Source organism: Danio rerio, chromosome 6, assembly GCF_052040795.2.
Source record: "Danio rerio strain M-AB ecotype USA chromosome 6, GRCz13ab, whole genome shotgun sequence".
NCBI classification, from domain to species: Eukaryota; Metazoa; Chordata; class Actinopteri; order Cypriniformes; family Danionidae; genus Danio; species Danio rerio.
Window position 1 is genome coordinate 20,921,494 of NC_141026.1, and position 24,995 is coordinate 20,946,488.

The 24,995-nt window shown below is 38.7% G+C and overlaps 1 long non-coding RNA gene and 1 pseudogene across 1 annotated transcript in view; one reads left to right on the plus strand and one right to left on the minus strand.

Moving 5' to 3' along the window:
- Positions 1 to 20,462, plus strand: part of LOC147843488 (uncharacterized) — a 143,088-nt gene extending 122,626 nt beyond the window's left edge. Inside the window, exon 2 of the long non-coding RNA XR_015493595.1 lies at positions 19,161 to 20,462. This is a non-coding gene — a long non-coding RNA (uncharacterized LOC147843488). The remainder of the gene's footprint in view (positions 1 to 19,160) is intronic.
- LOC147843491 (uncharacterized) lies at positions 11,565 to 16,172 on the minus strand (annotated as a pseudogene).
- Positions 20,463 to 24,995: the final 4,533 nt, after the last annotated feature.

A 24,995-nucleotide genomic window follows, 5' to 3' on the forward strand; every position in this document is an offset into this window, starting at 1 on the left:
GGACCCGGCCCTATCGCCTACCTGAACACAAGAAAAAAGTGATTCAGGAAGAATTGAATAATATGTTGAAAATGGGAGTAGTAGAAGAATCCCACAGCGACTGGGCCAGCCCGATTGTCTTGGTACCTAAGACGGACGGCTCGGTCCGGTTCTGTGTGGATTACCGCAAGGTGAATGCTGTGTCGAAATTCGACGCTTATCCAATGCCGCGTATTGACGAGTTGCTCAACCGGTTAGGTGCTGCTCGATATTACTCGACATTGGATTTAACGAAGGGCTATTGGCAGATCCCCTTATCTCCAATATCCCGCGAAAAAACAGCCTTCACTACGCCGTTTGGATTGCACCAATTTGTGACACTTCCGTTCGGGCTGTTCGGGGCGCCGGCGACGTTCCAGCGCCTGATGGACAAAATACTCAGCCCTCACGCAGCATATGCCACTGCTTATTTAGACGACATCATCATTTACAGTAATGATTGGCAGCGGCATATGCAACATCTGAGGGCGGTATTGTCGGCGCTGAGACGGGCCGGGCTCACGGCCAACCCACGGAAGTGCGCAATTGGGTGAGTGGAGGTAAGGTATCTGGGCTTCCACTTAGGTCACGGGCAGGTGCAGCCCCAAATTGATAAGACTGCAGCCATTGCAACCTGTCCGAGACCCAAGACCAAAAAGGAGGTGAGACAGTTTTTGGGGCTGGCAGGATATTATAGGCGGTTTGTTCCTAATTATTCGGCCCTTGTCAGCTCATTGACTGATCTCACTAAAAAGGAGGGACCGGATACCGTCCAATGGTCGGAGCAGTGCCAACAGGCCTTCTCAAAGGTAAAATCTATACTTTGTGGGGGGCCGCTATTGCACGCTCCTGATTTTGCTCTCCCCTTTATTTTACAGACGGACGCGTCCGATCGGGGTCTGGGGGCGGTTCTCTCCCAGGAGGTGGCAGGAGCGGAACGGCCGGTGCTGTGCATTAGCCGCAAGCTAAATAAAAGTGAGGCTAAGTACAGCACCATAGAGAAGGAATGTTTGGCGATCAGGTGGGCCGTTCTTACTCTTCGCTATTACCTCCTGGGTAGGGAATTCGTCCTCTGTTCAGATCATGCTCCTCTCCAGTGGCTCCACCGTATGAAGGATACCAACGCGCGGATCACCCGTTGGTATCTAGCATTACAGCCTTTTAAATTCAAGGTGATCCACAGACCGGGGGCGCAGATGGCTGTAGCCGACTTCCTCTCCAGGGCGGGGGGAGGGGGGGGGGGTGCAGGCCGGACGGCTCCCCGGCCTGAGGCGGGCGGTGGGGGTATGTGGAGAGGTAAGCATGATCGAATACCCAATAAAGGGGGAGAGCATGCTCAGAGCCCGGCGGCTAATCAGCAGGCCAATCCGAAATAATAAGCAACACCTGTTTATTCTAGTGATTGGACCGGAGAGACACCCGTCTTAAGGAGAACGGGAGGAACAGTCGGGAGAGAGAGCTGAACGACGGCCACATAGTGGGAGCTGTCCTTGCAGTTGTGACTAAAAAATAAAAAGATCTGTTACTTACCTCAACGCCGACCCTGTCTTCTTCTTCCCACACAAAGAACCTTTGTTACACATACCTCTTTAGTTCAGGGAAAAGGTGGAAAAGCATGCTTAAACAATAGTACAACAGGTATGACTGCTTAGACTATACCATCTTGATGTTAATCCCAAGGGGATGAAGAGGTGAAACTACTAACATTTTACAGACTCTTTTTACATTTTTATGAACATAGAACACTTTTAAATTAACAGTAACTAAACAGGAGGAAAATATAGTGAAATCAATATACTTGAAATGATCCTGTGTATGCAAGAGTGTATAGGTGTTTCCCAGTGCTGTGTTGGGACTGGAATGGCATTCACTGCATAAAACATATGCTGGATAAGTTGGTAATTGATTCTGCTGTGGCGAATCCAAATAAACAAAGGGACTAAGCTGAAAGAAAATTAATGAATGAGTATAGGGGTTGGACAAGGAAACTGAAACAATGGTCAGTTTAGTGTTGGAGGTTTCATGGCAAAATTTGACCAGCCTGCAGTCAATCTTTATTGACTGCAAATTCCACCAGTAAGAGCAGAATGTAAAGGTTTAATTAGCAGAGTAATAGCACGGTTTTGCTTAAAATGTTGCAATACACACATTATGTAATATGGTGACATATTAATTAATTATTGTGCTCTAAAACCACACCTTTCAGTTTCCATTGTTCCCTTTAGACGTGTAATACTTATATTTTAAAAGTAATTTAAACAATACTTAAATAATAAATAAGTTCATAGTATGCACTGTTACTGTTAATCTGTTAGACAAATGTAAAACATGTTTTTTTTAAAGATCAATCTCAGCCCTACACATGCAAAAAGTGTGTTGTGTAACAGAAATTAGCTCATTTTATGAATATAAATAATCAACAATAACGGTTTATTCTTAATTATTAATATTCCGGCTTAAGCTTCAGTCAATTTGGTCAAACAAATTGTATTTGATCCTGCCCGAGCGGACTCTCAGATTATGATTATTAATTATCAACAATAACGAATTACTATTAATCATTAACATTCTGGATTAATTTACTGTTAATTTGACCAAACAAACATAACCAGAGCCGCCGCTCTTCGGAGCGGACACGGTAATGATCTATTCATTTAGAAAAGGGGATTATTGCTACTTCTTGTGAAGTAGATAACAGCTAGGCAGGGGAATCTGTGTTTCAGTGACATTTTCTTGTGAGGCAAACAATACAATTCATTTGACTATAATGGGATTTATTGACTAGTCAGACAGATAACGAACAAACGCACGAACATACATTAAACATAGAACAAAGGTAAACCACGTGGAGATATCAGGTCTATACTAGTCTATAGAACATATAACAACAAAGAGAAATAGTAAAGCGAGGAAATAGAGATTAAGGATTAACGCACCATTAAGGATCACCAAGATTATAAAAACAAAAACACCTTTTTTGATAAAAGGGACACAGCTTAATCGCATAACTAAAAATACCTGGACTTTAATGTCTGGGGTCTCTCCCTGTATGCTTCCGTCATGATGAAACTCCTTTGATGTCCTTCTGGATGCGCTAAGTTTGCAATACAGTTTGGAGGAACGCGATCGCAAACTTTAAAGCATGCGGAGAGGCATTTAATGCAGGGAATTAAAGAATGTAAGCAGTGGTGATTATGATCATACTCTACGCATCATGTGTTGTAAAATTTCAAGGGCATTCTATTGACACCAAACACTCCACAAGTACATCAACAATTGAGGTACATCAAAATACATCAACATAATTCCCACATCCTTACATCATTGATGCGTTTAAAAGGCCTGAAAGTATGAATTTGTATAAACTATGAGGATTTGTACACATTACAAAAGTTAAGTGTAATTAAACAAGAGATTTGGGTTCTAAATGTCTTTGTTTAATGTTGAGAAATGTATTTTGTCTGTGAGCAGAAGGTTAACTAAAGATGTTTTTTTTTCCTCTTTTATCTTATCTGCCATGTTCTTTTGAAGTCGGCAGAGAGTGGTTTAAGACAGTTCTGTGAAGTGTCCCAAACTCGTTACTTGTCAGCAGGGATTTTTTTAGGCCAGACTTTTCATCTCCGAGTGCTTTGAATTGTCCTGGAAATTGAACCCAGACCGTTTTCATGGAATGTTAAACGGAATGTTTACCTCCAAAATATATGTTACAATATGTGTTACCAGTTATGTTACAGTGGTTATGCTAAATAATTTTGTAAATTGAGTTAAATAAGTGTGAATTTAAGAGTTACATTTTTTGGTTCAATAAATATCCACTGTTTCTCTACATTAACATTGATTCATTGTCATTTCCACAACACCCTGTAATTTCTACCACCACCCTGTCATCCATCACCTCACAAATTTCTTTAAAAATATTAACATATTTCTCATCACACATTAAAATCATATTCAATTTATTTACTTTCTAATAGGCTATTATCCAAATCAATATTAAATTTTAGAGTGTGACAGGTGTACAATTCAGCATTTGGTCCTAAGGGAATAATTTGTTTCATTGACAAATGTATAACTAATGTACAATAAGGAAAGAATTGGTAAACTAATTACAAACATAATCTTAGACATTTTTTAAATGCCATAATTGATTTCCTTTTTAAATAACAGCGCAGTGAGTAGCATGATTGGTTCACAGCAAGTCTCTGGTTCGAGCCTCGGCTGGGTCATTGGCATTTCTGTGTGAAGTTTGCATGTTCTCCTATTGTTCACGTGGGTTTCCTCTGCGTGCTCCAGTTTCCCCCCAAACACAAGTCCAATAACATGCTCTATAGGTGAATTGAGTAAGCTAAATTGTTTGTAGTGTATGTGTGTATGGATGTTTCCCAGTGATAGGTTGCAGCTGTAAGAGCATCCGCTGCGTAAAACATATGCTGAATAAGTTGGCGGTTCATTCCGATGTGGCGACCCCTGATTAAAAAAGTGACTAAGCAAAGAAAATGAATGATTAACAGCTGTATATTGTGGAGGAAATGTCAGTTGTTCATTTCATGTCAAAAAAATAGTTTACAACAATTTCTCTTCTTATCTAAGTTTGTGTACTTACATATCTTAAAACTAGACAAATTGTTTAAACTTATGAGGCTATTTTTGTTTTTTATTTGTTTAAATAAATAAAAACCTTTTGTTGTATTAACTTACACATAAATAAGATTACAATGAAGGCTGTTGCAGATGTGCAGTTGTTAATTGTAGCATGCAAAGGCAACTAAATGTTAAGCCACCACATGACAGGAGGAAACAAAAGTGTTGGTGAATATTCATGCTCACAGCTGAAGAGGACAAGTAATCAGTGCAAATGAAGGGTCTGTTCACAAGATGAGATCTCCATGTCCAGAGTTCTCCCAGCTGGGCCGAAACTCTTATTACTGACAGACAAAGAACAGCCTCTCAGCAGGTCCTTTGCATTTCTCATTATATTCTGGGAATGTACATCCAGCACGATTCAATTAGAGCCAGGGCGATTCAATTAGCATCCAGAATGATTTGATTAGGATGATTCTAAGGGTCCAACAGAACCCTATAATTTGGTGTATGATTTCGACATTTAAATAGCCTCTGCACTGCGATCCATTAGGGCATATACTACAATGACAGTTCCTTTCTGTGGCATAAGCATGTGTTTCTCTTAAAGATGTTTGGCAAGTTTTTGGCAGACTGGTGCTGAACTTGCTTAAAATTTGTCATGAAGAAATTTATGTTTAATTAATGTATAGAAAATACCACAAAACACTTTTTGCAAAATTAAACTAAAATGTAAGATTAGGCAGAACATAAAAAGTATGTGTGCAGTAGGAGATGAAGGAACAGAAAAATGGTGGTCCTTCCTTATCAGCATGAGATCATCAATGTAATTTTGCTGTGAACTCTTTTCTGTATTTCACATGAGCAAAGGCATCCACAAATATTTAGTCGGAACATAGAGTTTTGTTTAAAGCTAAATGGTGCAACACAAAACCATTTAGTAGAGGGAAAGTTGTAACATCCTGGTCATGTCTGTAACTAACGGTCCCCGAATAGGGAACAGAGACGTGTGTCTGTAGATAAACAGACTTTGAGAGTGCGTTAGATGACCAATCACTTCTGAAGATAAGAAAACGGGCCAATGAAATGCCAATTGAATTGCCGGAGCTTAGCTCCACAGCCCAACCTGATGAGCTCATCAACGCTATATCAGTCAGCTGTTGGAGTAAAGCTCCAGAATTGCCCGCTGAAAAGCCGATCACTCAGCTCCCAGCTGGAGACTCACATGCTGTGGCAGTGGAGATTTCCCATTTCCTATTCGGGTAATTTGGGTTACGGACGTAACCAGGACGTCCATCAGGACTCTTGATGGTAATAGAGTATATGGACTAGACCTAATGAGGGGGAGTGCTACATATGATAAGATGTTTAGCGGTTAGGGAAAGACACTGGTCCGCCTGAAAGGTGGAAGACACAGTGGTAAATATTCCATAGGCATCACCTAAACAGGGGAATGCACCCTATGGGCATACCAGACAACCATTATTATCGTTGGCCATGGAAATAATGTAAACAAGATTAGTAATAGAATAAAATCACTGTCATAAATATTTTGTGCGTGAACAAATATTTTATGCATAAATAAAATTCACGCATCTGTAATTATTAAAACGTAAAGAGAAATGAAACGAACTCGTAATTTGACAAGGGTACAATTCCAAAATCTGCGATTAGAACAAATTAAATTTTTTTTGGTCTGTTTGTATACGACTTATAAATTTACAATGTGTGGGTGTACTTTACAAAAACGAATACAGTTTCACCACGGACACGTCAACCTACGAATACAAATCAAACAGCTTCACTCCACTGTCAAAATTACATTACCGCTGTCACAGGCAACAAGCGAGAGCCATCGATTGCAACAATGCGCATGCGTGATGAGACACTGAATCCAGACTGAAGGAAGCCTGCCGAGCAAAATGGCTGGGCAGTCAAGCTCCCACACACTGTCTCAGGTAAGATTTTTGTAATTCCCTCTTTGAGAAATGTCCGTCATGAGCTGTAAAAAAGGTTGAGACATAATGAGGTCCATTTTCGCTGTGTTTCTTGGACATTTTACAGAATTAAAAATAAGAACGAGCAGAGGATAGGATAGTGAGCTAGCATAATTTACGTTAACATTACAGGTAGTGAACATAGAATTTCAATGGGAATCACTTAATAGTGTTTAACTATAACATGACATTTATTGATTAAGAAAACTTTTCAATTAACTAACTCACCAACACCCTCAGATCACCAGACAACACAAACCAAATTAGATAGATTTATCCAGTATAGGTAGATAAAACAAATATATATATATATTTTTTTTTTTTTACTTTTATTCATTAATTGCAAGTTAAAATAAATTAGAATAAGCAAAAGATATGTGGTAATCAAACAATCACCAATCACCAATGTAGAACACAAACACAGAGAAAGAAACACACAGAATATTATAAGGTTAAAAGGTGTGTGTATGCTAATAGTTTTTTTAATTATAGTATAAAAATACAATATAACAAACATGTATTAATAGTTTGATCAAAGTAATATAATTAATAGGTTAATAAAAATAATATAACTTTAATAATATAGTATATTAGAATAATTAAAATAATTTATAATGTTTGTAATAAAATAATTTAGTAGAACTGATTAGAATCTAATTGCCCATATTATAATATATAATTTGATTAGTTTAATTACATTATAATTACCAGAATTGTAATAATTATTTAAATTGAAATTGATAAGAATGTAATTATTGTGTGTGTAAATATAATATGTGTGTGTGTGTGTGTGTGTGTGTGTTTGTGTAAAGGGGTGTGGCATAAACTGTCATTAGTCAGATTTTGACACATGCCCCTGCATTCTTTCTTGCCTTTTTATTTAAATATAAAACAACTTGAAATGGCCTCTTGATAATAAAATTAACATATAAACTTCTGTGGATTTTTTTCACGGATGACACTTTTATTAAAATGCCTCAGGTCAACAATAACAACAGTTTTAAGATGGGCATCAGATGGACCTTAACTATTTTAACTACATCCTAAATCAGTAAATTTTCCTTTTTACATCATCCACCATTTCTGAGATGCCAAATTATATTTTGGAGACTCTTCTGAACTTGCAGAGCAGGCATGTGCACACCTAGGGCTCAACCTGTGCTGTGCACATGCCCTTTTTAGTCTTGGAAAGAAAGTTCCCTTGATCGGAAGTGCCCCCGTGACAAAAACCGTCAAACATACCCCCACAACAACCCCCCGGTCTTCAAATATTTTATCCTGCACATGCCTGAACTGTTGACCAGACTCATCGACTTGGCTTTGCCAGTTTCATGTTTTGCAAATATTTTAGGAGTCAACCAGTCAACTGTCCTCAGACGCATGCGTGAACTAGGTCTTTCTACAAAAAATACCTACAGTAACCTTGCTGACCAGTAATTAGATGTGCCATTAGTGCCATTTTAGCCATCAAACAAAAAATACCAAGTGCAGGATATAGTATGGTGAAAGGTTGCTTGCAAGCAGATGGACACAGAGTTCAGTCGATCCGCATCAATGATTCCATGCATAGAGTTGATGCACCAGGCATTTTAGAAAGAATGACACAGCTGGTATGCATTGTCAGAAGATCATACTTTGTACAATAGCCTGATTTGTATTTCTGACAGCAGACACAAGAACTAGGAGAAAGTTTTCCTCTCATGCTTGAACTACATCTGACAGTTTATGACGGCTTTAACACACTTTTCAAAGTTGTGTCACGCAAACACTCCGTAATTCACTCAAAACGCTACTGAAACCTGTTTTCTGAATACAATTTACCAGTTGTAAACACTGTAAACGGAAGTTCTTAACATTCTTCCTAAAGACGCTGTTCGCTATGGCGCCCTCCATGCAGCTGCCAAGAAAATGGTCTGTAGGAGGATTACATTAACGTTACTAGCCGTTTTGCGAACTAGTGTAACGCATGCCTGACAGGAGTAGTGTTTGGAGGTAGGAGGATGTGGCGATATGTAAACAGGTTATTGAGATTGGCTATTCAGTGTCGGGGTCCAGGGTTGCTGGGATAACAGGGGCGGAGCCAGCACGATTAGGCTCAGGCTGATACAGAAAGCAGCAAGATTGCAATTGAGTGCATGCTTTAATAAAGTGATATTCTGAGTTCAAAAGCGATCTTCTACTTTGCTTAACATGACAGCGAGAAGGCAGCATGTTGTCTGCCACGTCATTTAGGATGCCATGTTGAGCGTTGCTGCACTGAAAACATTATATATTATATAATATATATAATGTATTTATTATATTTATAAAGCGTACCGAACCAAAAGTCTCGTACCGAACGGTTTAATGCGAATATGTGTATCGTTACACCGTTAATATATATCTACTTTTTGAATGATATAGAAGTGAGAAAATTGTCCGATTTTTATTTTTATTTTTTTGAAGTAAACCTATCCTCTAATTACACAGGTATTAAGGTTGGGTCGATAGAAAATGTCATCGTCCATCACCGATGGCCGATAGACGTCAAGATGCTGTGCCAGTCAGTACACTGCTTCAATCTTTCGCTTTCACGCTTGTACTTAGTCATTTTAGTGAAACCTCATTATAACAACATAGATCACTCTCCCTTTTTAAGCCAGAGTCCTGCAGGAAAAGTGATTGACAGGTGGTAATTTGTGTGTAACTTCTCTTTATTTATTGATGATTTGGTTATGAGTAAAACACAGACCAAGTGGGTCAGGTAGTTGAAACGGTCGGCTACAAATGATTAATTCATTATGAATTAATTTATTATTTATAAACAGTTAATTCACCACTGCCTATGACGACAATGCCATTATCCATCATGATGTGTCACATTAGACATCGTACAATGCCAGATTGGTCGACATCGCCCAACCCCAATAGGTAACAAATATATGTTAATACTTCCTAAATACCTGGATACACCAAAACCACCACAACATGTTTTGACCAAAGCGCTGTGTCTGGTGTAGCTCGTCTTTTTGCTTTGGCAGTAAATTTTTTTTTTGGCCAGTAGCAATATATATCCTGTTGACAGATATTCAGATTAACCCTTTATATTAGATTTTAGCTGAAAAAAATATTAGATTAGGTTTAGATACAGTTGGTCACACACAGTATTGAAACAACTTGAGCTTTATGTAAAAAGTATATAAGTAATTATAAATATCTTTTCTGTTTGTTCAAGCCAGTTGGTAGGCACTACATCAACAGTGTCATCTTGCGGAAACTTGACCACTGCGAAATTCTACAAGGAAAGCATAAGGGTTTGGTGCCAAAGGGGCAAAAGTGTGAATAAAATGATCTGCACTTAAAACCCCTTTGGCTACAAACCCTTGATAAGTGAGGTACTGCACACTAAAAAGTATACACAAGTATATACACAAATATTTATATCAGTGTCCCTAATTCCTTATAACATAATTCCAATATTTCAGTCACACCATTAACTTTAGCTGGCATTCTACTATTTTAAAAAGTCCTAACTATTCAGACTCCTTTACAGTTTTAACTAAATATCTCCAGAATTCACAGTTTAACAATTAACTAATTTCAAAACATTTCTGAAAATTAAAAATATTATCATTTAAGAACCCTCATAAATCAAGACCTTATTCTATGTAGCATATAAATAGACAATTTGAAGCACAGTCTGACTGCTTTTTGCCACAAATGAGGTAAGGACAAGTTTTATTCAGAGAAAAAATATTTACCATAAAAAATTTTAAAGTACAAAATGTACACCAGGGCAACAATAAGAACTACCTCGTGGTCCAGCATGAAAGATGCTTAAGATAAAATACAAACCTTGCTATTGCACTTAAAGGATAAGTTCGCTTACAAAATAATAAATAAATAAAAAATCCATGTCATCCACAAATTGTATGTTTTTCTTCTGTCAAAAAGAATACAAGCGTTTAGGTTAACATTCCAACATTTTTTCTCCTCTTAATGTTTTCAATGTTGCTTCAAAGGAATCTAAAAACTAAAACAGTTATTCTATTTTAAAGCTCTTCCTCTGCTATTATTTTGTAGAGTAATTTGAAGCTGCAATGAAACTGCAATGCTACCCTTCAAATCATTGCTCATCATTGAAGTCCATTATATGGAGTAAAATCCTGGAATGTTTTCCCTCAAAAAAAAAAAAATCATTTGAGGAAACACATGAACATGGTGACATGGGAATGAGAAACAGGAAAATTTTATTCTGAAAGTGAACCAATCCTCTAAATCTCATGCATTATTAAGTTGACCATGGGAACACCTGCAAATCAGCACAGCTGAAATATCCTATTTGCAGTATGCTCATTCTTCAAAATGATGCTTATGCATTAATTATAAAAATAAGTTATAAACAGTTGCAGCATCATAAGGGCTGAGGTAAAATTAGTTTTTAATTTTCAGTTCTGTTTTCATTTTCAATTAGCAAAAATTTGCTTTTACAGAATGTACAATCAGTATGGCAAGCTTTTTTGACATTTAATCTATAGCCCGTACTAGTATCTATTTCATTTTACTAGTACTTATTTTAAGATACTAGTATTTTTTCCATTAAGTACTAGTACTTATTAATTAATTACTAGTGCTTATTATTAATTAGATATTAGTGCCATTTATTTAGATACTAGTGCTTTATAAAAATATTCTAGTGCTTACAGATTAGACACTGGTTCTTTTTTATTAGATACTAGTACTTATTCATTAGATACTAGCACTTATTTAATATACACTAGTTCTTATTTATTAGAAACATGTACTTATTAAATAGACACTAGTTCTTATTTATTAGAAACATGTACTTAATTTAATAGTGACTAGTAACTATTCTGTTGTAATTGCCATTCTACTAGTAAGCGCCACTCTACCCATTTCCCCCGTAGCATCTACCACAGAAACGACCTCACAACACTAAAAGTCACTGACAACAAAGACGTTATTTGGTTTTTGTGTTTTCACTACAGCTGCAGGCTTGTCAATTTCTCCAAGACGTTTTTATAATTTGTGAGTGGGTTTTTGCCAAAACGAACTAACCTTTTTAGCTGGTGCAGGTAGGTTTTAAAGGGAAAAGCACTGCACTCATCTAGCCCACCATACACATGAGCATCAGAAGCAAGGTGAATCATAGAGGGCACATTATAAACAAGGAACTCATCCTCGTACAACTTTCTGCCTTCCTCTACAAAGTGAAGAAACATATCTGATGCGAAAGAGCTGTACTCTTTCACTAGCTGTGGGCACACTAGTATGGCCAATGCCACACTGAACAACATGAAATGTTCAGAACAGAATGCTCAGACAGAACACCTTTTGGCACAATTTTGCCAGTGTAAAGCGCAGTGTAAACTACCTCAGTTCAGTAGCTTTCCATCTGTCAATCTCTTTTAGACCACGTGGCTTCCTTGCAAACAGGTCAGGCATGAATGGCCTCAAACCAAGTAGCCTGGAACTTATCTCTTTTACCTGACCAGAAGACAATTTGGTTCTAAGTGTTCCAAGCAACCACAAAACAATCAGCTTTCACATCACTCCAAGACAGCACTGATGCATGTAATCTGCAGGGAATTGTTGAACCATGTTTATTGAAAGCATGCAAAAAGGAGACACCTCAGATGACCGGTGGTGCTCCTCCTGAACCTGCTCATGGAAAGATACATCTGTTCACAGGAAAACATTTGTCTCTGGGTATATAACTCGCTTGCCATCCCAGAAGCCTTTCTGTGTGCACTTATCACAACCATAATAACTAGAAAACTGCTTTGTGCACTTGACAACCATTTTACGCTAGTGCATCACAACTGATACAGCAAAGATTAACACGCAAGTTACCCCTTTCAGTCTCTAGTCCATTCATTAAAATGTCCCTGAGGCCATTTACAACATCTGTCAAAAAATTAAGATCTGTAGGCTTTGAGACACCTAAACAGAGCAAGAGGAAAGACAGTGGAAGGAGCCAAATTGATTTTGCACAAAACCACAGTGGCCACAGTGTCTGACTGCTACTTTTGAATAGAGGCAAGCCATCAATATTCAAAGTAATGTCCAGACAGTCTGAGTGACAACATCAGTGGGGTAAAAATGTAGATATTTACACAGCTGTTCTTTGCATCCAAAGTAGATATATTGCATTCCAGATTTCATGTCTAAGTTGACATTTCCACATGTTCCAAGTAAAGTCCTAGCAGTTCTTGGAAGTTCTATGTGATGCTCACTGTTACATGCCAGCACTTATTTGGTTATTTTGTTTTGTGTCTCATCATGTGTTTCTGTTTGTCACCCAGTCCACTTCTGTGCTTGCTCTGCCTACACTCATCTCTGATTGGCTGTTTCACTTGTTCTAGCTGCAACCAATCCCATCTCTCCTGCTACCTGATTGGTCACCACTCTGCCCAAGCTCCAGCCAATCCCTGCATGCCACCTTATGCATCAGACATATCTGCCTTCGTAACACCTGATCACTTTATGCAATACAATGTAATGGCCTTCGGACTTCGTATCGCACCTGCAACATTTCAACGATTGGTAACTACTGTGCTGGCAGATGTTGAGGGATGTAATGTATATCTGGATGACTTGGTGATCTACTCTTCAGAATGGCCTGAACATATGTCTCAGTTACACACTGTGTTTGATTGATTGGCTAAAGCAAATTTGACGTTGAACTTATCGAAATGTGATTTTGCCCAAGCTACAATTACATATCTGGGATTATGTGGGCTCCAGTTCAACTACAGTTGTAATCTACACTGATCATAACCCACTTGTATTCCTGTCACAAATGTATAATCAGAACCAGAGGTTGATGCGCTGGTCACTGATTATACAGTATTACAACCTCGAGGTTTGCCATAAGAAAGGGAAAGACAATGTTGTTGCTGACACTGTCTCGACATGACTTGTAAGTAACACCCTCCCACTAAAGAACAAACATATAATAACAATATGTTTATATGTTTGTTCTTTAGTGGGAGGGTGTTACATGCCAGCACTTATTTGGTTATTTTGTTTATTTTTTTTTTTGTGTCTCATCATGTGTTTCTGTTTGTCACCCAGTCCACTTCTGTGCTTGCTCCGCCTACACTCATCTCTAAATGGCTGTTTCACTTGTTCTTGCTGCAACCAATCCCATCTCTCCTGCTACCTGATTGGTCACCACTCTGCCCAAGCTCCAGCCAATCCCTGCATGCCACCTGGCCTTTAAAAGGCCTTCAGTTTGTTAGTTCTAGAGCAGACTCTCTGACTCTGTTTGACACTTTGCTCGCTTGCTTGATTGTTGTATTTTGGCTTGTTTGTTTGGTTTGATTTGTTAGTGTTTGATAGTTTGTTATCCCCATTTATTAGTATTGCTCGTCTTTATGTGATTTACACTTTGTTGAAGTTTGTTAGTGTCTGTTCTTACCTTTGTTTTGCCATATCTCCCCTAACCTCATGTTTCCCTGTGAGTTTAGAAAGACTGGTAGGTAAGTACGTCACGTGACATACATATCAGCACGTAGATTAACATTAGTCTAGATACACCAGGTAAGAGGGTGTGTGCCAACCTGTGTATTTTTGGTTTAATTGTTAGTGTAGATTAGATAGGACGTCATTGACGTTGAAGATTTCTTTTTCATATCTTTTGTTTGTTAGAATAGATTAGAGGGGATTTGTTGTGAATATTAGTAAGACTGTTTGGTTTTCGTTTGGTTCTTTTATTTAGCGCCACCCATAGCCAGTCTTCCTAACATTTGTTTATTGTCTTTAACCTTGTATATATTGTAAATACCTCACTCACTGATTCACCCTTACTTTGTTGTAAATGAATCACTTATTTTTTAACGTATTCTTGCTGTCCATCCTTACTTTGTATCACAATTTGTTTTTGAGTTTTTCGCAATTACCAATTCCTCTGTTAAATGTGCAACCCCACTCCCCTAGACAAAAAGGGGTTGTAACACTCACCAAGAATTTTAAGAAGGCCATCCACTGCATTATGCTTGACCTGAAATTCATTGGCCCACTCTGCAAATTTAACTCCTAAAGAATGGCTGTCATTCGAGTCTGCATTATCAGCTTTCGAATCAGAATTCGAATTTAAACTTGCATGAGCCCCCTGCATATTAACATCACACTCAGATTTATGCTGGGTTTCCTCAATAGGCCTTTTTCACGGATGGTCGACCGCACATCCGGTACAGCGATAGTTGCATAACAATACTTCCGGCAGTAATGGAGTCAGATACCCTAGTTTTCACTACCTCCTTAAAATCGGTGCCAACATTTACCTCAGCGGATGTTTATCGTCTTGTGGACCAACATTCTATCACTCCGCACTCTAAACTTAATAAAGGATATAAGTTTTTCTACGAAAATTACATTTTTAACTACGAAGGTGAGTGACGATCTATACATTAGCATGGTTTAGCAAGGCTGTTTACATTAATGCGAAATGTACATTTATCATAGCATATGCTCAAAAGTAGTTTTAAACAATTAAGAGAAATAAGGGAGGCAGCGTATGTAATGTTTAAATGCACGTATAGTATGTAAATGTATATTAAATATGTGATGCTATGCTGTGTAATGATACATTCTTTTTGTCATGCAATGTTCAGTTTCCAATGTGAGAAACGGGGAGGTTATCTTGAGATGTAGATGTTTTAGGTCTATGAGGAAGTGCGAGGAGCCACATTCACTTCAGGTTACCTTAGCAAATAGAAAAAAAACACTGTTCAGAAACTGGAAAAATCTGTTCATAACACTAATCTCTTGCACTACAAGTTAATAAATGAAAGGATTACACAATCCTTGCACATTTTGCAACTTGGTAAATTTATGCTTTTGATTAAATAAAACTTACAGTGTGAAGCCTGATTTATACTTCTGCGTCAAATCACCGGCGTAACCCACGGCGCATGCAACGCGTGTGGCTGTGCATTTATACTTCTGCGCGCTGTCTCTGTTGGTCTGCATTAACACTTCCGAAACACTAGTTGTCAGTGAGGTGTAAATGTTCCCCTGTGTCGTTTCTTCGCTGCCTTTTTGCTTTTCCTGAACACTTCCGGGATGTACAAGTGGCTCAAACTCGCTCATTTTGAGGCAGCAACCGGCGGACATGCAGCAACTTTAACTATGAGGTAAACACAAAACAAAACACACTTGTAAACAATCGCTACATTGGGTATGCGACATTCGCGCGGCTCTCGGTCTCGCCCCGACTCGTCAGCGCTACCAAGCCGACCAATCACAGAGCTTGTGCTACGCGTTATTGCGACGTGTAGTTAAATTTTTTGAGAGGTGCACGTCAGTGACGGCGACGGCCACGGCGAAGAGCTATGTGTCAGCGCTGTAGCATACGCTGGTGTTTGATGCAGAAGTATAAATCAGCCTTAAGGGATAGTTGTTCATGCTGCGGTTGCAGCTACCCCCCTTCCCCTTGTTTAATGGTTCTCATCAATGTTCTCTCTGTAGTTTAAGGGTCACTTTTTAAAATTGTACTAATATTGTTTTTTTGTCATTTACTTCAGATAGGTTTAAAAGCTAACACAGTGCCTGTTGACCTCACTATGACATGCTGCACATGCACTGCAGGCAAAGCACTGTGTAACCATGTTGTAGCCATGCTCTTTCAAACATCTCACTTCAGCATGATGCAGATGCACACTCTGCCACCAACGATGGCATCTACAAGCCTGCTGCAAACCTGGCATAGACCAAGGACAAAGGTAACAACTACAAGCCAAGCTATACACCAGTGTTGCAATGTTATTGTAAGGAAAGTGTTTCTGTCATTATTTCCAGGGAATTGCTGCAGAGTGTACAGATCAGCTGATTGTTAAAAAACCGAGAATCTCTTCATGAAGTGTATGCAAATTCACGCTTTACAGAGCATACACAGGTACTAAAGCAAAATACCATTAGGGGAAATTAGATAATGTTCCTCCTATTGAGGCAGGCGTTTATGAAGCATGTTTACTCTATAGTTTATGCTATTTAGGAACACATCCATAGCCCAATGTACACGCATGAAATCTAATTTTTTGAAAGGAAAGGTAACGCTTTCTTTTACAACCCGCAAAATACTGCGTAAGTTCAGGGAAATTACAGTGTACTTTTCTGTACGTACTGTGTAAGTATAATGAACGGATGTGTAGGTATAAGGGAACAAACCGTAATGCTTGGGTAATAAGAGGGTAACAACCAGATGCTCATCACGAAAATTACCGCGTAAGTACAGTGAAATAACGGTGTACTTTTCTGTACGTATAGTGTAAGTATAAATAACGTTTACGTAGGTATAAGGGAACAAACTGTAATGCTTGGGTGATAAGGGGGTAACAACCAGATATTCAGCATGAAAAGTACCATGTAAGTACAGTGAAATAACGTTGTACTTTTCTTTAAATTGCAAAAGAACAAACCATAGCGTTTGCGTAATAGGGGAGTAACAATAAGATATTCATCACGCAAAGAACCGTGTAAGTATATTACGTTTACGATGTACTTTTTTTCAAGTATTGTATACATATAAAGAATTATGCAAGGATGGTGACAACCTATTGCTATCTGCAAATGTACTGTACATGCACCTGCGTGAGTATTTTAGTACTCCTATTCAGTGCTTGGGTTTTATATGAGGTGTTTAATGAATAAAAGGTTTACAACCTGTGAAATTATGAAACCTTATTGTAAACTGTATTTTAAATCTGCAATTCAATATAAAATATATTTCCATACACTACTTACCGTATGTTTACTCGTCGATCTCACCAAAGCCATCAATGTCTCCATAACTCACTATCAACAAATAACTTTGCATGATATAGGCTTACCGTCAGGGTTCAATGCAGATTAAAACAGGCTCGCATCTTTAATGCTGTTTGCACAGGGGGGCTAACTGTTGCATTTCAGTAATTTAGTAATTTGGTCTTCAATCAATAAAAACTGCTGCTGTAGTTTACTCTGTTCTTAGTGTTCAAGTATACACTAGTGTGTTAAAGTTCAGCTTCTTCCCTCTTTGTTCCCTGTAGTTAAAGGGTAAAAAAAAGTATTTGTTCCCTCGTTGTTCCCTGTACTTACAAGGTAAATACCACATTTGAGGGTTGTAAATTAAAGTGAAGCATTGTTCCTCCCTTGTTACCCCCTTGTTCCCTGTACTTACAGGGTAAATACCACATTTGAGGGTTGTACATTAAAGTGAAGCATTGTTCCTCCCTTGTTACCCCCTTGTTCCCTAAACTTACAGGGTAAATACCACATTTGAGGGTTGTAAATTAAAGTGAAGCATTGTTCCTCCCTTGTTACCTGTAGTTAAAGGGTAAATACAACATTTGTTCCCCCCTTGTTCCCTTTAGTTTTGTCAGGAAATATGGAGACCCAAGCGCAAAGGAGAAGTTCAAAGGATTTATTGAACAGAAATAAATCAACAATTCTGCTCTTCTGGGCAGTAAGAAAACAGTCACTCCAAAATAACACAGGCAGTCAGAAATCGACCCTCCTCTGGGCGTTGTAGGACTGATCAAACTCAAAAGACCCTCTTGGGTTAGCAGTAGAAAAGTAGGGACAGACCTCAGGGAGCCCGAGAAGATGAGACCTCACCTGATCGTGGACTGTGGGCAGAGCAGAGGTGAGCCAGAGCACAGGTAAACGGATGATAAGTGGTAGATTAAACAACACAGGACTAGACGAGACGGATAGTAAATGTGTAGATATCTTGAACAGAGAACCAGTTGCACACGTAGCTCTTAGAACACAGAATCAATTAACAAGCACAGAACGAGGGAGAAGGGGAGACTAAATAGCTACAATAATCAGGGAGAACAGGTGAGAGGAATGGGGATGGGGAAACAAGCAAATTGATAACAGGTGAAACTGCATACAAATGATAATACACAAGAGGGAGACAGAGAAGTCACAAAAAACCCCGACAAGTTTACAATGTAAAATCTTGAAGGCAGTAAAATAAATATACAAACACACAATACTTTTCTTCTTTACTTTGTAACCTTTATGTGAATAAATAAGCATTTTAAAACACTTCATCTTACAATTCGTTTTACCATTGATCGGGTGACTACCATATTACACTCCTGTGCTGGATGCAACTATTCAAATAATACAGGTAGATCACAACCCAGAATTATTGGAAAAGGTAAGCTGTCAGACACACCCACCTTCAGCACATATGCTTGCCCTTTTACCTTCATACTGATACTGGCTGTGGGCAGCAACCTCTCATCTCCATGCACACAACGAATGGGCAGCTGATTTCTCTGATCGATCAAAGCCGGTGGCACAAATCTCCTGTCCATCAGAGTCTGATCACTGCCAGTATCTATTAAAGCAGACAAGAGTTTACCATCTGTCTCCACAACAGTCATCCTTAGAGCGGTTGAATCAGCTGGGACAGGGTTTTTCTTGGGGACAAAACACAGGTGCATAGTGTAGGAACTTATCGGCATATTGCAGTGGTCAACACAAGTTGAATCTGAAATCTTGGGCATCTCCAATGGTCTCATTCATTGAACTAGCTTGAGGGCTTATACCATCAGGATAACAGAGTGTAGTGAGTCAACGGATCGTTCCAGAACCGAACAAGTCACAGACCATGTTATCCTTAAAAGATTGGTTGGTGCCTACATGTCTGAGCTTTGATTTCATTTTCAAAGCAACCCACAGGCACCCAGCAAAAGGCAATCCACAGGATGACTAGCCAGTCAACATCACAGTTGCGTGTTAATTAACTTTACACCTTAAAACAATAAGAGGCTCTACAATCAAAAACCCACCAAACCGGTTTTTGAGAAGTACCTTTTGGTTCGCGTGTCCTTTGGCGTCTGCAAGGAATACACATTCTCAGGCAGACACAGAAGCGATCAGAAACGCTTCCAAAGTTTAATGGACATTTAGGTTAAACAGTTTATTTGAGTAATGTACGTTTGCTTTATGTTTCTGTAGGTTTTTGTGTGTACATGTTCCATGTGTTCAACAAAACTGTTATGGATAGTTATTGAGTAATAGCCCTCAGTGACAAATGAAATCTACAGAATGTTTGTGAAATACTTCATGTTTGGTATTGATTGAAAGCTAGGAACATTTCAAATGCATTAGTTTATATGAAGAAACCATACTATGAAAAGTGTCCATGTTATGAGACTTTATTTTAACCACTATGCTATCAAAGCAGCACCCACACCAGGTGTCAACCCGGCCTCCTAGAGGGCAGAATTGGGGTGTGACTCCACCCCGCACCTTATCTGATTGGATAAGTATTGTGTAGACCCAGCCTCTACCAAAGCCTATAAAACTTTGAACAAAGGAATTTCATCGTCGTCTTTTGCCGGTCATCTTTGCCAGTCGTCACCGCCGTTGCTGCCCGGACGTCGCTCTTCTCGTGCTGTGGCCGTTACATCGCCTCGCCGGAAGCCTCGTTACAGCGACCTTCACTTGCTACCGGCTCGACCCCCGATCTGCTTGTGCAACAACCAGCCATCGGGTCAACACATCCAAACTCTGAAACTCATCATAACTACAGGAACACAGGAAGGACTTCGAACGCCGCCTTGTCCAACATACGTATCCCTAGCAACCGACTAAGGAAACCCCTCTTCACCGACAAGGGAATTCCATCACGTCACTGAAGTTGCTACGCTGACCAATCAGCTTCGCCGGGATTTCCCTTTGGACCAGTCAAGTCTCTCAGGTTGCAATGCTAAGAACTTAGCAAAGGCTAGAAGTTAAATCCACTCAGCCAAAACTCTCCTCAAACTGCTTGTGCGTGTGTGTATGTATGTGCATTTGTTTGTTTTACGTAGATTAGTACTTTGTGTTATAGAGTAGCAATAAACTTTTGTTTCGTTTTAAGATCCATGTTGGTGTGTTGTGTGCTTTATAAGTTAATGCCTCAGCTTCAGATACTGCTACCTTGCTCATTAAATAATTAGATACTGTTTTTATATTGTTATTGTTGGCCACGTAATAATATAATACAGAATTGCTTTACACTAAACGTTCTATTTGCTGGACAAATACTTAAGTTAAGTGTAAGCTTTAAATAATTCTATGTGAATCATGTTCGAATCTTTGATTCGAATCCCCAAAGTTTAAACATGATTTAAACCAAAGAGCTGATTCTTACAAGAGCGCCAATTGATTTTGGGCTCCTCTGACCAGTACTTCTATGCAGATGTTCTGGTACCCTTCGGCTAACTAGCCAATGATTAAATAAATTAGTTAAATTAAAAACAATGGCCCTTACAGGATCTTCAGCAGAAACCATTTCACGAGACTTTTAAATGACTCCTGGTCATGTGCTCGCCTTGGGCACATCCTGCTAGATGCACAATTTCGTAGAGACAAAGAGATCTCTACAAACATTAATGCATATGAATAAAAGCTAATCTCTTAATTTTAGAACTAAGGCAGATGTATCTTTGAATAATATGCCATAATGTTCCTCATATGCTGTTTATTCCAATCAACTAGGTTAATCAATGTGTTGTTTTAACCCTTATAACAGAGTAAAATAATCTGTATGTGTCTGAAATGTATGATGTCTGGTATTGAACGAAAGCTAGTGACATTTGCAATACGTTGGTGTAAATGAAAAACTAGCAGTACAAACAGTATTCATCTTGTAACGTTTGATGTAAGATAGTTTTAATCTTGCAAGAGTTCTACCACGTGAAATCTACATGCAGTCTGTTAATTAATGACCTTTCCTACGTCAGTACGGGGCGTGGCCCTGCCCTTCATGGCAACTGCTCATTGGCAGACAGTGCCATGGGGACGAACCATGAAAAACGCCCTGCAACAAAGAAACTTTGCTTTTTGCATCAGCTAGCTTGCGCATGCTTTTGCTCTCTGCCCCTTTCGCCAGCCCGGACACCACGCCGCCACGCGATTGGGTTACCACGAACTTCCACGCAAATCTCTTAAGTTTCGGGACTCACGAAACTGCACGAACTTCCGCAAAACCGACTCTCAGCAGTCCGTCACCTAGGTAACCCGTCACCTAGGTAACCCCAAAAAAAGCGCTATATAAATGTAAGGAATTATTATTATTATTATTTAATGTTAATGTGTTACCTTGTGGTTTTGTGGTACATCCAGATGCCCCTTACCTTGGTGCCAGTCCTAATGCCAGAGTTTATGACCCTAATGCAGATCCCTGTTTTGGTCTTGCTGAGGTGAAATGTCCAGATGTGCATACAGTTTCTGAGACTAAGCATATTAAGTTTGTTAATGGACAAGCAACCCTGAAAAAATCCCACAAATACTACTGGCAGGTTCAAGGTCAGCTTGGTATAACTGGACTCAGTTGGTGTGACTTCATTTCTAACACAAACGAGGACATTACAGTGGAAAGAGTGTGGAGGGACAGTGACATCATAACTCAGATGAGAGGGAACCTGGACCTTTATTATTTTTGTATGTACATGGATAAGTATCTTAAGGGAGGGCAATAAGCCTCATTTGACTCATGAACTGTGTAAATGTATAAAATGTTAATTGCTTAAATAAGTCTGTCTGAAATTGTTTTTACATATGTTATTTATTCACTGTATTGTTTTCAAGATTTGTATCATACATTACATAATGTACATTTGTTGACATTTATACATGAGTATATGCATTATGCGAATATGTATGTGTACAGTTAAAGTCAGAATTATTAGCCCGTTTATTTTTTTCAACAATTTCTGTTTAACGGAGAGCAGATTTTTTTATCACATTTCTAAACATAATAGTTTTAATAACTCATCTCTAATAACTGATTTACTTTATCTTCACCATGATGACATTCAATAATATTTCACTAGATATTTTTCAAGACACTTCTATACAGCTTAAAGTGACATAAAGGCTTAACTAGATTAAGTAGGTTAATTAGGCAGGTCAGGGTAATTAAGCAACTTATTGTATAAAAAAAGTTTGTTCTGTAGACTATCGAAAAAAAATTGCTTAGAGGGGCTGATAATTTTGACCTTAAAATGGTTTTGAAAAAATTTAAAACTGCTTTTATTTTGGCCGAAATAAAATAAATTTGACATTTTTCAGAGGAAAAAAATATTATCAGACATACTGTGAAAATTTCCTTGCTCTGTTAAACATCATTTGGGAAATATTTAAAGAAAAAAATATATATGCATGTATGTATATATGTATATACATGTGTAAATATATGTACATATGTGCGTGTTTTTTTGGGTTTTTATACACACACACACTAATCAACATTTTACAAGAATGGATGTTGTTCAATAGTTTTAGGAAAACTTTGATGAAAGGTTGTGATCCGCTTCAAATGTCAACTACTGTGTGTGTGTGTGTGTGTATGTATGTATGTATGTGTGTGTGTGTGTGTATATGAATCTACACACACACATTAGCTGGCTATGATGATTTGTGACCTTTAACATCAAGCGGCCACTGAAAATTGCTCATCAGGCAGCAATTCTCAGCTGGTTAACTGTTCCAGACATGGTAAAGGTACAGGGGTGTCCCAGATGTGAAACTCCTTCACTCTTCTGATGGCTCTTTCAACAAGAATTCGAAGGCGTGCTATGGCTTGCGTTCTTTCAGCATCTTCTTTGCTGAAGTGAGCTGCTGTTTTGAAGGGTGGTATGATGAGTTTGGCTCCTTGCTCCGCCAGAATGTTCTCAATGGTGAATCCTTTGTCAGCCATGCAAGCATCCCCTGGTTCCAACAATTCGAGTATACCTGACTATTTCGTCAAGTCTTGATCTGAAATGGAAACAGTGAACAAGCTGGAAACAAATGTGACTGCTCCACATGGGGCAATACCAATTAACCCTTAAAGGTGGTAGTGTTTTTATACGAGGAAAACACCTCAGACTGGAGTGTGAGGGAAGATGGATTCTGGCACCTTATCTCAGTGCAGTCGATGATGATCGGCACCTCTGGACAGAACTGCTTAAACTTTTCAGGCATTGTAGAATTAACTTGCCTTCTGCTCATCCAAATTGGCAAAGATTCAAGGATCAGGTAAAGATAATTAGCCCAGGTTATGACGATGCAAATTACTGTGGAGACTAAATTTGAAAATATCTGCTAACATTTTCTCTTTCAGTCCTGCAGAAACATGACAGCAGTATAGAAAAAAACTCATCAATTAGTGGCAAGCTTCGCTGATGACTTTGAGAAGCTTTCATTTCTGCTGTATGTCCCTTCTACTGGGCCAGAGACCAATAGACCTTCATGGATGCAGAGGGCTCAATTGCTTTCCAGAATGCTTGAAAGACTTCTTCAGATGGAAACCTTGTGTAAAAACGTATGTCTTCATCTGAAGCACAAAACCTCTGAAACTGTGACAGAGATTGGTTTATTTTCAGCTGCCCGAGCTCAGTTTCTAGTCTTCTGACTTAAGCTTCAAGTTCCTCTTCACGTGCTGCTGCTGCGTCCTGTGCACCTAAATTCACAAAAATTAATACATTTGAATATTGGGCAAAAAAGAATTATTACCTACTTGTCTGAAGTCTGTCAAACGTGCAAAATTGTAACATGCTATGCAATAATTCAAAAGCTGACATTATCCCTAACGTATTGCAAAATTAACATTACTGTAAAATCTGTAAAAATCCAACCGACTATAACAAACACTTTAAGTTAACAGACTTGTGTTAATTTGAGTTTTGACTCCTTATTTATGGAAGCGATTTAAATTAGACAATGTACAGTAATCTTTTTACGTTAAATTGTCTTGGATAAAATGGAAACTATGATTAAGAACGAAATATTTTTGGAAAATAATAAATTTTATTAAACATTAAAAATATTCCTCAACAAATTCTTTTCAGGAATAAATGTAAGTCACCTGGAAGCGGAGCGACTGCATAGTCGTGGTCTGCTCCAACTTTTGGTGGTACTTCAGGAACGATGTCACCGTTTTGAACATCATCAGAAGAACGGATTGGAGAAGGGTCAAGTCTCCGTCGATCTACTACTCTGTCGTACACCAACTCCAGCGATGAGTCTTCCGTTATTCCAGTACAATCGGGATGGAACGGCCCCTATTCTGAGGCGCTTTCTGCCTGTGGCGGAAGTGTATTCCGCCTCGGTGAAGTGCCGGCTGCAAACATATGTGCTGCCTCTAAGGATGTTAAAAAAAGTAAGAGACTGATCGCGTCTAATGACATGCACCCACTTCTTCCTGTAATATTTGCAGCTTGGGAACGCGTAAAAACTCAAATATGGTTGACAACGCTTATTGCTGGAGCAATAAGGGACGCTACAGTGACATCTCAATGTTGCTTCAGCCATTGTTGTTTAGACCGGAAACTGCTTTACGCAACTAACGGTTCTTCCGCATTAATTTAATGTAAATTACTATTTTATCTTTGAAGTGGGAACCAATACCAATGTATGCACACTAAT